Here is a 14,032-nt window from a genome sequence, read left to right on the forward strand (position 1 = left end):
AGAATGGATTCAAAAGGGGAAAGATAGACAACACGTTATTTCTGAAGAAAAGGGACAAGGAATTGCTCATCATCCAGGTGTATGTGGATGATATTATTTTTGGAGCTACCTCTGAAGTTCTTTGTGAAGAATTTGCCACTTTGATGGGGAATGAATTTGAGATGAGCATGATGGGAGAATTGAACTTCTTCTTAGGACTGCAGATCAAGAAAACCTCAAGTGGTACCTCAATCTGTCAAGAGAAGTACATAAAGAAGTTTCTAAAGAAGTTTCATATGGTTGACTCCAAGCCTATTGACATCCCCATGGGTACAAACTCAAAGATGGGAGAAGATGAGTTTGATGCTTTGGTGAATCAAACTATGTACAGAGCAATTATTGGATCACTACTACATCTAACAACAAGCAGACCTGACATTGTCTTCAGTGTAGGCATGTGCACAAGGTTTCAAGCATGTCCCAGGGAATCACATCTGAAAGTAGCCAAGTGGATTTTCAAGGTATCTAAAGAAGACGGTGACCTGGTCCTCTTCTATCTAGCAGGAGACTCTTTTGATCTGGTAGGGTATGCAGATGTTGATTTTGCAGGCTATTAGGTGGACAGAAAGAGCACTTCCAGAATGGCACACTTCCTGGGAACCAAGAAACAAAACCCAGTGTCTCTCTCCACGGCTGAAGCTGAATATGTAGTTGTTGCATCATATTGTACACAATTACTATGGATAAAGCAGCAACTTGAAGATTTTGGAGTACTCATTCATACCATTCCACTCATGTGTGACAACACCAGTGCAGTCAACATGGGAAAGAATCCAGTTCAGCACAAGAGAACGAAACACATTGATATCAGACATCACTTCTTGAGAGACAAGGTTGAAAAAGGGAAATCAGCATGCAGTACTGCAGAACTGAAGATCAAATTGCAGACATTTTCATAAAATCCCTCAGCAAAGATCATTTGAGAGTAATAGGCTGAAGTTGGGGATGATGAGCATGAATTGAACTGATTCCATCCAAAGGCATTTAATCTCCTTTGGCTATGATCAGAAGGGCAGGTATCCTCATTATTTGTAATGTTTTATTTTAGTAAGATCAACCTTGTACCTGCTACAGGTGTACACTCATGAGAATTCACAGGAGTAAAATTATCAGAACTATTCAGGGATCAAACTTCTCCACTTGTAGATAGGGACCCGGTCCTGCCTAAAGGTTAGCATTCTCTACATCATGCTTAAACTGTCAAATGAGAACCGTTGAGATCTCCACATGTCAGTCATCGGGCATTCTGACCGTTGTCCCATCGCTTTAAGTCCAAGCGACGCGTCTACTGAGGGACCTAACACGACCCTTCCTTTCTTTTTATACTTCTTCCCTTCATTCTTTTTCTTCACTTTTCAAACTCTCTCCTCTCAAGTCTTAAACAAAACCCTAATCTTTGTCATTGTTCTCTCTCTCTTCTTCTCTCCAAGATGTCTCCATCACCATATTCTTCTAAGAAAATAATGGACCCTCTAAATAAAATAGATCCAGTCGCCTTCTACACATCATCTGTTGCTTCATCTCCGACAAAAATGTCGACCACCTCTCCGGTCAGCATTACTGAAGTTAGTCCTCTTCCCCTCAGTCTCTTATAGACCTCAACAACCCTGCACCCTCGTATCAACCTGGTCCTCATCTAACTATGTTATCTTTGAGGGGGATCTTCCAAAGAGTAAGTCATCTGAGTCTAACATTCTTGCCGCTAGTGAGAGCATGACTATCGAAAGTCTGGCACAGATGAGAGAAGGGGTGAGAAACGAAGAAGGAAGTAGTTTCATAGATGATCTTCTTGGAGATTCTGAACCAGTCTTTGACCAAACACCTGAGGTTAGAGTTGCTCTGTCAACTGATTCAAGTGACATCGACGAGGACAACATTCCTCTCAAGTGGGCAGTACAAAGGAGAATGCTCCCTGTCACCACGAAAGGAAAAGAAAAGGTCATAGAAGAGACACAAAAAAAGAAGTCGTTTACTAGAGCAACTTCCCAAAAACTTATGGGAGATCTATGAAGTTAAGTGAAATGAACATTGCATAGAATAGAAGGAGAAAAAGGTCTAAAAAGGTTGTAATCAAGTTTCCTATTAAGGATATGGTGGATGTCTCTAACGAGCTTTCTGAAAATGAGTTTGTGGATGACGACATCACTGCACAAAAAGGGACAGGGAAGCGAGGCAAGAACAAAGGAAAGTCAAAATCCAGAACATCTCAAGTCAAGAAGGATGACACTACAGCAAAAGGAAAGGGAAAGGAACCACAAAGGAAGAAGGAACCATCAAAGAGAAGAAAGGAATCATCTTATGTTCTTAAGCATAAATCTGAACAGGACCCGGTACCAAAAGAAATAAGGGTGACAAGGAAGTTAGCAAACAAACAATTGTTGATAATCTGCGACTGCAGAAGGTCCTAGGAGGAAGGGTGTTTGATCCTGAAATCATCACAAAGCCAGGAATGGACTCCTTGGCGGACCTTGTGGAGATTCAATGATGGACTCACTTGTTCATGACCAAATCTCCAATCCTACATGAAGAACAATTTCGCGAATTCTACTACAATGTGAACTTTGTAGAGGATGGCAGTCTCAACACCCTAGTGGGAAATAAAAGCCTGCATCTGAATGAGGAACTATTTGGCAAAATCCTGGAGGTACCCAGAGAAGGGACCAAATCTGTGGTGGGAAAATTCTGCACTAAGCAGTTTGCGAAAGAGTGCTCCAAACTTCCTGACATGCACTGTGCAAGCATCCAAAAGAAGCTCATGAAGGGGGAGTACCAACTATTTTTTGAGTTCGTCAATAAGGTACTTCTACCTCGTACTGAGAAATGCACGATAGCCTCTGCGACTGATTTATTTGTCATGGAAGCACTCTTAAAATTTGAACCCTTGAATCTCCCAGTCCTGATGTTGGAGCATATGCATAAAACTGTAGTGGAACACAAGGGCTAACATGGTATAGGATATGGGTATTTCCTCACAAAGGTATTCAAACATCTGAACATTCCGATGGGAGCAAGTACTGCTGGAACTGTTAAACATATCTTCTCTCTAAATACCTTGGTGGAATGTGAGTGCATCGAAGGTAAAGTAGGACCACTGAGCAAGATGTCTCAATTAGTGATGGAACAGGGTCAGCTGAAGCACGAGTTGGAGGAGATGATTGTGCTTGTGAGTAACTAGGATGTTGAGATAGCCTTATTATAGGCTCAGCTAGTCAAAGCACAAATTGAGGGACCTGGTATTGAAGAGGCCAACGAGTTGAGGATAAATAATGTTGCCCTCTTGGCTCAGAATTCTGCTCTCCAGGAAAAACTGATCAAAGATCATGATGAGGCCAATGATTGGCTTACTCTTGTCATCAAGTCTCTCTCCCATCAGCCTCCCTCCACATAGTCCCATCCCTATCCTTCCAGTGTCTTTTTTTTTGTGTGGACAGTGTCCGGGGTTCTCATTAATGGTTTATTTTTAATGTATTGGATTTTATCTCTTGTGCAATGAAGCTGGTTTATGTTTTGTTTTGATTAGATGTTGTCTTTCTTCTTTTTTTGCCTTGATTGTGTTGCCCCTGGTTATGATATTGCTTTGCAAACTTACTTTTAATGTTGGTTTACTGCGTTTCTTTTTTTATGATGCCAAAAGGGGGAAAATATTGGGTGCTTAGGATAAGGAAGGCAAGGTAGGCTGGTTGACTGGGAAAAGAACAACATGTTGTGAGTTGTGGCCTGTTCCCAGGGGGCTTCCCCCTTTGTGTTGTATTGACGAAAGGTATGGATTTGTCATCATCAAAAAGGGGGGAAATTTTATTTGCAGTTTTGATGATTTGACAAACCATGGGACCTTGTAAAGGGACTGATTTTTGTGTCGTTGTGTATAAAAATGGCATGCTGTAAAAAGTACAATTGGTTAGTGCACAGTCTCCAACTGTGGCAGAAACCTCGGCCAATGGTATGGCCTCGAAGGTTGTGTCTATCCTTCATAAGGGTTTCCTCAATAGACATAACCTTAGTTTTTGCATCTTGAAAATTCTCAAGAACACAAGCAAAGACCCATCTTGGTGAAGTATTCTCCAAAAACGCAACATGACCTGATCAAGTTGCAAGTGTCATAGTTGTCTTAGGAGTTATACTTTCGTGCTTACATTGTAAATATGTTCCTAATCTATAAAGGATTCAGATCTTTTGTTCTTTTTGTAGAAGTCTAAATCAGATAAAGTTAACTGATCTGGGCAGTGTTGTATCTGCTTAGTCAAATTCTAAATCACATAGGAGCTAGTTGGTTTAGTGGGTAGTGTTGTATCTGTTTAGTTAAAGTCTAAGTTATCTAGGGTTGATAGCTTAGTGGGCAGTGTGGTACAGGGGCGGAGCTACAGTGATTGGACACCCTTCGTCGAAAAATTATACCGTACACCTAAGTAAAATCTTATTCAAAATGGTTAAATTAAATACTTTGGACACCCTTGTCATAATAAGCTATTGTGGCTCAGCGGCTGGAGGCTCTCTTGTAGAGCTTTGATGCGCAGGTTCGAATAAATCTATAATTTAAAAATCTAATAAAGTTTATTGAATTTTCAATGAAGTTGATTTTTTATTTCTTTTCATTAAAGTTTGAAATAAAATTCTAATATTTGTATAACACTGTTAAAATCAAGTCATTTTTTAAAGAGCTCATATTTTATTATTCCTTTAATTGTCTAAGAGTTAGTAAATTTCTTATAAATCTTTAACTTAAAAATCTAATAAAGCTAATTGAATTTTCAATGAATTTTATTTTTATTTCTTTTCATTAAAGTTTGAAATAAAATTCTAATATTTGTACAACGCTTAAAAGCAAACAAAAGAAGACCTCATTTGCTTCTACTTCCATTTTTCGTGTCTCGATATTGTTGTCGTCACTAGAGATTTGTGTAAGTTTGAAACTTAAAAATGATTAAGCTACATATCATGCGATTTGATTTTTAAATTTTTAGAACATTTATTCATAAAAAAATTAATTAATAGTACATAGTTCGATTTTGAATTTTTTAGTGCGTCCATTTATCAAAAAAAAATTGCTTATATAATTCTTGGACACCCTTTGTGAAATTTCTAGTTACGCCACTGGTGTGGTATCTGCTTAGGCTCAGTAAGTAATAAGGTTAAGTAGCTTTGAGATTAAGAGGTTAATCTTGTTTGGGGTTGTAATCTGTGTTTCACTTTTGCTTGAAGAGATTAGTGAAAACAGTTGAAAATCATGTGTAACAGGTCGTGATTTTACTCCCTTGAGCAAGGAGGTTTCCATGTAAACTGCTTGTGTTGTTTTCCTTTCATTGTTCATTCTTCATTACTGTTCTTGCTGAGTCAAGGGACCTAATCCGTTGACTAATAGTGGACGCATACATTCTATCAAAGTCACAAGCACACACCACTCTCAAATAGACTCCACAAACAATCTGTGTCAGTGATGTCACCACCAGACGTCCCAATAATTCTCTTGTAAAGGAATGACTTCTTTATTTTATAGAATATGCCTTGTAAGAAAGTACAATAACGATACGATAAGTAAGTAAGGACTTCTACTAAATTTTGAAAAGTTTATATATACACATAGGTTCTGACTCTTTACTTTCAATGTCGCTCCTGTGTTGACACGACATGGGAGTGGGTATGGATCTGTACCAAATCTTGTCAATCAATTTTGAGTACTTTGATCGAAAATGGCAGAGAAATTCAGGAAAATACAATGATTTGTGTAATAAAAACAAAAGCTAAGGTAAAATTGAAGCAAATTAAATACCTTGTATCTAGACGTTTTTATGTCAATTCTTTTCCTTACATCTCTATATGAGATTCTCCCCGAAATACCTTGTTAGTTTTCCTCATAATGTCGCATAATTTAGATATATATCAGCATTTTCAAATATTTGAATTATTTTGAGCCGAATCTTGGTACGTATACTCGTTCCCGAATCCATATCTACAATCTTAAAATTTAGACCGTGAAAGATCTAATCTCTAGATCCGCATCCCTATCAGAATACCCACACCCGAGTCTGAACAACTTAATTAGGATATATGTGTTTTTGCTTTTTTTTTGTAATATGTTATGAATGAAGAAAAGTTTCTACTGAACCTTATTTTCCCTCGCGATGCCTTCGGTTCATTCTTCTTCATTTCATCATTATGTTGTGTTGTACCAAAAACTAAGCATAAAATTTCTGGAGTAGGGGTAACTTGGTTGGCAGTATATTGCAGAATACGCAGGAAGCTTCTGTTGAGAGGATGAAACACGAGTGGAAAACTGTTGTTGTGATTGAAAATAGGTAGAAACGTTCTGCTAGTAAACTGTTCGTGAGAAGAATTGCATGAACTTGAGTTGGATTTGATGTAGGTAATTTCTTTTAAAGATTTCCTCTTACCATTTGAAGATATGAACATTGATCCAACTTTTAATACTTCACTGCCTTTATTACAACGAAGAAATTACTCAAATGATATATAAGTTCAACGTGGATATTAGTTAATCTCATCTTACAAACCCCCTACATCCAGAAAAAGAGTATCATATCTAGTGCTTCCTCGGTGTCATATTGTGGTTTCTAGAAATGGATAGTCAGTATAGCCAGCAACAGGATCAGAAGTATAGAATGTTTCCATGTAATACTTGTTGAGAGGTACATCAAGCTCAAATCTCCTTGGTAAATCCGGATTAGCTATGAACATACGTCCATATGCAACAAGATCAGCTCGGTCTTCAAGCACAGTTTTGTTTCCATCTCCTCTATCATAACCACCAGCTACAATAAAAGTACCTTTAAATGCCTTCCTCATAAGTATAAGGCTTTCAGGACATTCAACTTTTTCCCTAAGTGTTTTCATTCTTGGCTCAACCATGTGGCAATATGCAATGCCATACTTATTCAAGGATTCAGCCATGTAAAGTCCCAAAGCACTTGGATTTGAGTCTCCTGAATCCATGTAATCAGCAAATGGGGAAAGTCTTATTCCGACTCTGTCAGCTCCTATCTCATTTACAACTGCTTCAACTATTTCAAGTGCAAATCTACAACGGTTCTCTAAAGACCCTCCATATTGGTCAGTTCGATCATTGACTTGGTCTTTCATAAACTGGTCGATTAGATAGCCATGAGCTCCATGGATCTCAACCCCATCAAAACCTATAATTGAACAGATTCACATAAGCAAACTTAGTTTTGAATAAAGGTTCTAATTTGAAGGCGGTGCTGATCTGAAAGAATAGGAGAAGATATTCAAAGCACACTCTTAAAATACATAATAAATTTACATATTTGACAAAAGTTAACCTCTTCCCACATAGTAAATAAGTCCCAGAATATGCGCGTGCTTTTCATTCTTAGCTTTTAAACTCATGATCCATTTTAGCACTTGCTGACTTTGTTTTCTTTTTGTCTTTGGTTTCATCTAATGCATATGGTAAATATGGAAGGAAGATTGTCTAATCCACAGAATTAAACAACTTTCCTTCATAATAGAGAACATGTCTAGTAAGTTTTACCAGTTTCAATAGCATTTCTAGCAGCATACCAAAAATCGTTAACAATTTGAGGAATTTCGTCTGTTCTCAACCGCTGTGGTGGTGGAAATTGTGTAACATCCCGGACATCAGAACAATTTAAAGGTTTTGATGGCTTGTCTGTGCAGGAGATAGGAGCTTGTCCATTGGGTTGAAAATCTGTGGTAAGAGTCGGTTAAGAAGTTGGAAGCATCAAATGTGAGTATATAAAGCGAGTAATTAACTACCTTTGCTAGAAACCCTCCATGTATGCCAAAGTTGGCAAAAAAACATTCCTCCTTTGGCATGGACTGCACTTACAACTGGTTTCCAGGCCTAAACTTGCTCGTATGTCCATATACCAGATGTATCTTTGTACCCATGGGCAGTGTCAGAAATTCCACAGCCTTCTGCTATAAGAAGACCTCATTTTGTAGTTCTTTGGGAGTAATAAAGGATAGCATGTGGTTGTGGAACATTGCCATATGATCTTTGCCTTGTTAACGACGCCAACACAACTCTGGAAAACATATCAAGTCTTATAATAACATTTTATTCATTCTTACATAAAGATGGATTTAAACGATCTATCAATAAAAAAAAAGGGCTTAAAATTATAAGATGGACGAGAAATTTGATATAGTTGTCAAAATACTCTGCTCATCAACAGTTTGAATACATTAGGAATATCATCTAAGCACCAAAACAAAAAGAGACAAACATAAGCTCAACGTTAACTTGATGGAAGAAAGTTCATCTCGATTAATTCCAATTGGAATTCAAGTTTATTTTTTTCATCTAGTATATTGCGGACATCAATTTGTTAAGTAATTGCTTCTAACTATCACATGGGAATCTTTTAATTTGCACAAACAAGAAAACGATGAAAATAAGAAAGAGCAACCAAAATGGCAACTGAACATTCATCAATTCAAAACACACACACAAAAAAAAAACATATGGGGTAGAAAATACCTAAGAGATAACTGAAAGTTTCCCATTTCATAAGGGCTCAGTAGAGGGATGTGTTGTTTCCCTTCACCTGATTTGTTTTCCATTTTGGACTTTTTGGTGAGAGTAGTCTTTTTTTATTTATGCAGCTATGACAAATAAGAGCTATACATATTTATAGGAAAGGAGAAAGTATAATATAAGGGAGTGGATCATGTGCTTAGATTCATTGCTTTCTTTTTTAATAATATTATAGATTCGGTATACAATAAATTACAAAATTTTGGTATTTTATTTTTTACAAAAAATATTTGAAAAATTGATATTCAGTGGCGGATCTAGAATTTTAAGGTTGTGGTGCTCTGAAAGTGGTGGAGCGGATCTAGAATTTTAAGGTCGTGATGCTCTGAAAGTGGCAGAGTCAAAAATGTAAAAAAGACATGTTAACAGTGAGATTCAAACTCAGGTTCAACAACACTAAAAGAGCTTTAAACACCCACTCAAGAGCCAATAGACCAGTCAAATCATTTGTTCATTGGGTGCTCTATGTTAATTTTATACAAATACCACTTAATTTCTACATAAATATCATATCATATATATATATATATAAAAGAGAACCCTGAGCCCGCCTACATGGCACCACCACAAACCAGAATTTCCTTTTAATTTATTTATTTCCAAAACTAGTCTTCTCCGTTCATGAAAAGTTGTGATTATTACGAAAAGTTGTGATTTTTATTGAAAAATTATGACATTGATTAAAAGTTGTGACTTTTATGAAAAATTATGACTTTTATGAAGACTTGCAACTTTTATGAAAGGTTGTGACCTTTTCGAAGAGTTATGACTTTTCCAAAGAATTGTGACATTTCCGGTAAGGCACAATAAGAATTTGTTCACACTACCCTTTGTTGTCTATAAATAGAGAGGTTTCCTCTCATTTTAAAACAACGAAAATTCTGAACTTCTTCTTCTTCTTCTGCACAATTAAATATTTGATACTGAACTTCTTCTTCTTCTTCTTCACAATTAAATAGTTGTGTACTTTGCTCATGTTGAGTGGCTCACTGACACTATTGTTTTTGGATCCGGCTCTTCTCCATTTCTCTTCTCTCCATTTTCTCCAAGTTTTAGTTTGGATTGGAGACACATGTCATAGTTTAGAATTAATGGTTGAGATCTAATTTATTAAAGCAAAGTCCTAACCATAGTTATTTACTTTCATATATTTGCTTCTTAAATATTTTTGCAATCCAACAATTCTAGATTTACATTATATTTTTCCTAAATATATTTAAAAGAATTTCTTTTCTTAATTACTTGAGTAATTTTTTGCTGATTTTTTCCTTTTTTTTTCTAACGTTTGCCATTTCTCAAATAATATTTGCCAAATTAAAAATTAAAAATTGTGACCTGATGTTTTTTTTTAATTTTAGGAGTAAAATAAACTGTCACTCAACTTTAAATTATTTCTTATTCCCTAAATGGAGTCCATATTGCTCTATAGACACTGTAGCTCTTAATACTCTATTAGAATAATAAAAACGTTTAACTGTATTATAATTTTTTTCAAAAAAGTAAAAATATTTAGTAAAAGTTTTAAATATGTATGCAAGGCAGTAAAAAAAAGTTTTAAATATATTTAGTGAAAATATAATTGATTGCAAAAATATTGAAGAAGTAAATATATGGAAGTAAATAACTAAAGTTAGGACTCTACTTTAATCAATTAGATCTCAACCATTAATTCTAAACTATGACATGTGTCTCCAATCCAAGCTAGAACTTGGGAAAAATGGAGAAGAGCCGGATTTATTGTTTTTATAACATTAAACTAGTGAATAAAATAGTTTCATCCTGAGAGGATCTATTTCTATAAACCTCAGGTACCAGAGGGTAATTATTTTCTAAAGCAGACACTGTGCATTCAGTTGGCTCGATTTTTTCTTTCTATTTCATTTTATTGTTAATCTTGGTATATTTTTTTTACAGTCATAATTCAAGCTTATGTTATTAATTGTTGTTTTTTAGTACATTTTTAAACTTTATTGTTTATGTTTTTGTAAAGTTATTGTTATAAGTATTTTTTTAGTACAGACTCTATGTAAATCCAACTATTGTAGATTCACAAATAATTTTTTACAGAATACATTTATTTACAACAATCTCCAAAGAAATCTTTTCTTCTCCAAGAGATCAAGCGTAAGAATTTATATGATTTTTGTTGTTGTCATAATAATGTTAATATTAACGGGAGTTAAAAAAAAATTGAAAGTCAAATAATAGAATTAAAACTAGCAATTAATTACAATTACATGATACACAATGATGACTAATCTCTCATTCCAAAGTACTTTATAAAACTTTTTTCCTATTATCCCTTACTTCTCTTTCATCCTTTTCAAAGATCCTTAATGTTTTATTTGTGCAAAACTTCAATTCCAAAACACTATCATAACTATAATACATACGAAATTTGGATTTTTGAAGATTGCATTTTAATTTTAAAGTACATAATGACTACATATTACTTATTGGTATATCATATGATTATAAAACCTTTTCTCTTGATAAACACATCAGTTATACACATATATTATTGAAAACTATTTAATATTTTTGTAACACCACGTATTCGAATCAGGCCAAAAATGCAGATTTTGAGAAGTTGCGGGTGCAACCCACGGTTGCCATCCACGGACCGTAGGTCGGACCATGGCCCAGGCTGGTGGTCCATGGTTCACCACTACAATCCCTCCCCAGCCAAGCTCAGAAAAATCGGCTAAGTCTTGACTCACGGACAGACCCACGGTCCATAGATCAGACAGCGGTCCGTGGTCTATGTCCGTGGATCAAGACCTCCTTTACCCAGCCTCTGACACAAACTACGGTTGACCATCACGAACCGTCAATCAATCCACGGTCCGTAGGTAGATGAGGGTCAGCAACCAGTTAGCTGAAAATTGTTGATAGGTCAGCTTCAGATGCTCATAACTCTTAGCACAAAATGAATTGTGTGTCCCATTACCTATGGTTAGATAGATAATTGAATTATCTTTCCAACTCCGCCGATTTTGCTAAATTCCAACCTCCGAATAAAAAGTTATGCTCGTTTTAGTGAAGCCCTGTCGGGCAGACTCGACCTACGGATCCAATCGACGGACCGTCGATTGAATGACGGCCCGTCAGTACAGTCCGTCAGTCACTCCGATAGCAGCTAAATCAGGAGTCTTTTGGTCTTTTCCTATTTCGTTTAACCCCTAAGATACGTCGTTTAGACCCTAAATCATGAAATTTTAGTCAGTTTAAGCCTAGAAACATAACTAGAACTTACCTTAGTCAAAATCATTAATCAAAACATAGAAAATTAGAATCAAGAGAGGAGAAAAAGGTCAAGAAACCTAGTTCAAGAACGCAGCAAGGTTCCATCAGTTCCAGCCCCGAAATCAAAAGATTTCTCCGTGAAATTCGTCACCAGGTATGTGGGATTTCACTAGTGGGTTCCTTTCGCCCATTAAGTCCCTAGAATTCAGTCAGATTCTTGATTCCATGACTATGAACAGACCTAGGGTTTCTAGAATTTCAACAGATCATCATGAATTAGTTATTTAAATGTTCCAAATCAGATTATCATGTTATTGCTCAGTTTATTGCATGAATTTCAGAACCTTAGCTATGTATTTCTTTAGTTCTTGAATTACACATGCTAGGTGAGATATTTCAGTATTCAGTTATACATGCCTCAGTTTATGAATGCATCATTATCAGATTATTTGTTGCATTCTCAGTTTGCATGTTCAGTTCGAGCTATCCAGTATTTACAGAAATTCAGTCATAACCAGTTAACCACTTAATTCATTGGGAGTAGCATAATACTGAGTTGGACTAGGATTCAGCGTACCCATAGTCCCAGAATTACGAGCCACGTAGGTGTAAGTCCCCTCTGTGGGCAACATCAGTTTAGTAATCACGCCAGCATGCATATATACCTCTGGCAGGGTATATTAGGTCCTCTCGATGGGGCGTATACATCGGACTCTACATTTAGCTCATGTGGTTTTATGTCGGTTATTAGTAGCTCCCACAGTTCAGTCAGACTCTATTGCATTGACCATATTTCAGTACAGTTAGTATTCAGTCTCAGTATGTTATAAATTTGGTCATTGCATCAGTTAGCTCAGTATTCAGTATTTTCAGTATCTATATCATGTTCAGATTATTTCATTACTTTATTGCTTTGTTCAGTTATATGTTATTTCAGTTTTACTCTATCCTGCATGCTTAGTACCTTTCAAGTACTGACGCATACGTCCACTACATCTTCTCGTGATGTAGGTTTAAGTTCTCAGCATCCAGATCACGTTTAGATCGGTTCCTGATCTTCAGTTCAGCAACATCAGTGGTGAGTCCTCATTCTTCGAGGACTAGTGACATGTTTATCTTTATCGCTTTTAGTCTTTAGTTTCAGTTTTGTTAGATCTAGTTGGGGCATATCCCAACATTTCTAGTCAGTTTAGAGGCTTATTTCAGACATAATTAGATTCAACTTAGTATTTTGAGTTTGATATTTCTTTTGTATTAAACTCTCAGATTTGATATATTGAGTTATAGTATATGGGTATTCCCCATCTTTTCAGTTTATTTATGATTTAGCTTCTGTATCAGTTTATTATCTTTAGTATGCTCATGATCATGCCAGCAGGGTTAGCTTGGGATCACTTATGGTCCTAGGTCCCGTGTCCGCGTCTCGGGGGTAGCTCGGGGCGTGACAAACTTGGTATCAGAGCACTAGGTTTAAGTTTTCCTAGGATGTCTGAAAAGCCGCACTAGGTAGAGTCATTTTCATGGGTGTGTAGTGCGCTCCACATCTAATGAGAGGGAGGCTACAAAGTGTCTTAGGAAAAATCTTCATTTTCTTGTTACTCTTATCATGCGTAAGGTATGATCTAATTCCGTTCTAACTCGTTGTTCTACGTTTCAGTGATCATGCCTCCTCGTAGAGCTAACGCCAGGAACGCAAACGCAGCTCCTCCAATTTTGGATCAGGAAGTCTCAAATGTTGAATTCAGGAATGCCATTCAGATGTTGGCTCAAAGTGTCGCTAACCAGAATAATCAGCGGGTTCAAGCTCCTATGAATGCAAATGGTGGATCAGCAGCATCAAGGGTCCGTGACTTTGTTAAGATGAATCCGCCTGAGTTCTTAGGATCACAGATTGGAGAAGATCCCCAGAATTTCTTGGATGAGATCAAGAAGATCTTTGAGATGATGCAGGTCACTGGGAATGATCGCGTTGAGTTGGCATTTTACCAGCTGAAAAATGTGGCTCATATCTGGTACACTCAGTGGAAGGAGAACAGGGGTACAGATGTCGCTCCTATTACTTGGGATTGTTTCAGCGAAACCTTTCTGGACAGGTTTTTCCCCATAGAGTTGAGAGAAGCAAGGGCCCAAGAATTTATGAACTTAAGGCAGGGTAACATGGTTTTCCAAGAGTATGGGCTCAAGTTTAACCAACTCTCCAGGTATGCTCCT

General features: G+C 36.6%; 1 protein-coding gene and 1 pseudogene across 4 annotated transcripts in view; one reads left to right on the forward strand and one right to left on the reverse strand.

Annotated features, from left to right (window-relative positions):
- LOC125809294 (uncharacterized) overlaps nucleotides 1-14,032 on the forward strand; it is an 862,104-nt gene that overhangs the window by 837,039 nt on the left and 11,033 nt on the right. The window lies entirely within an intron of this gene.
- LOC125809292 (12-oxophytodienoate reductase 1-like) lies at nucleotides 6,594-8,601 on the reverse strand (annotated as a pseudogene).

Source organism: Solanum verrucosum, unplaced genomic scaffold, assembly GCF_900185275.1.
Source record: "Solanum verrucosum unplaced genomic scaffold, falcon-dt-bn FXZP01000062.1, whole genome shotgun sequence".
In the NCBI taxonomy this organism is placed as follows: domain Eukaryota; kingdom Viridiplantae; phylum Streptophyta; class Magnoliopsida; order Solanales; family Solanaceae; genus Solanum; species Solanum verrucosum.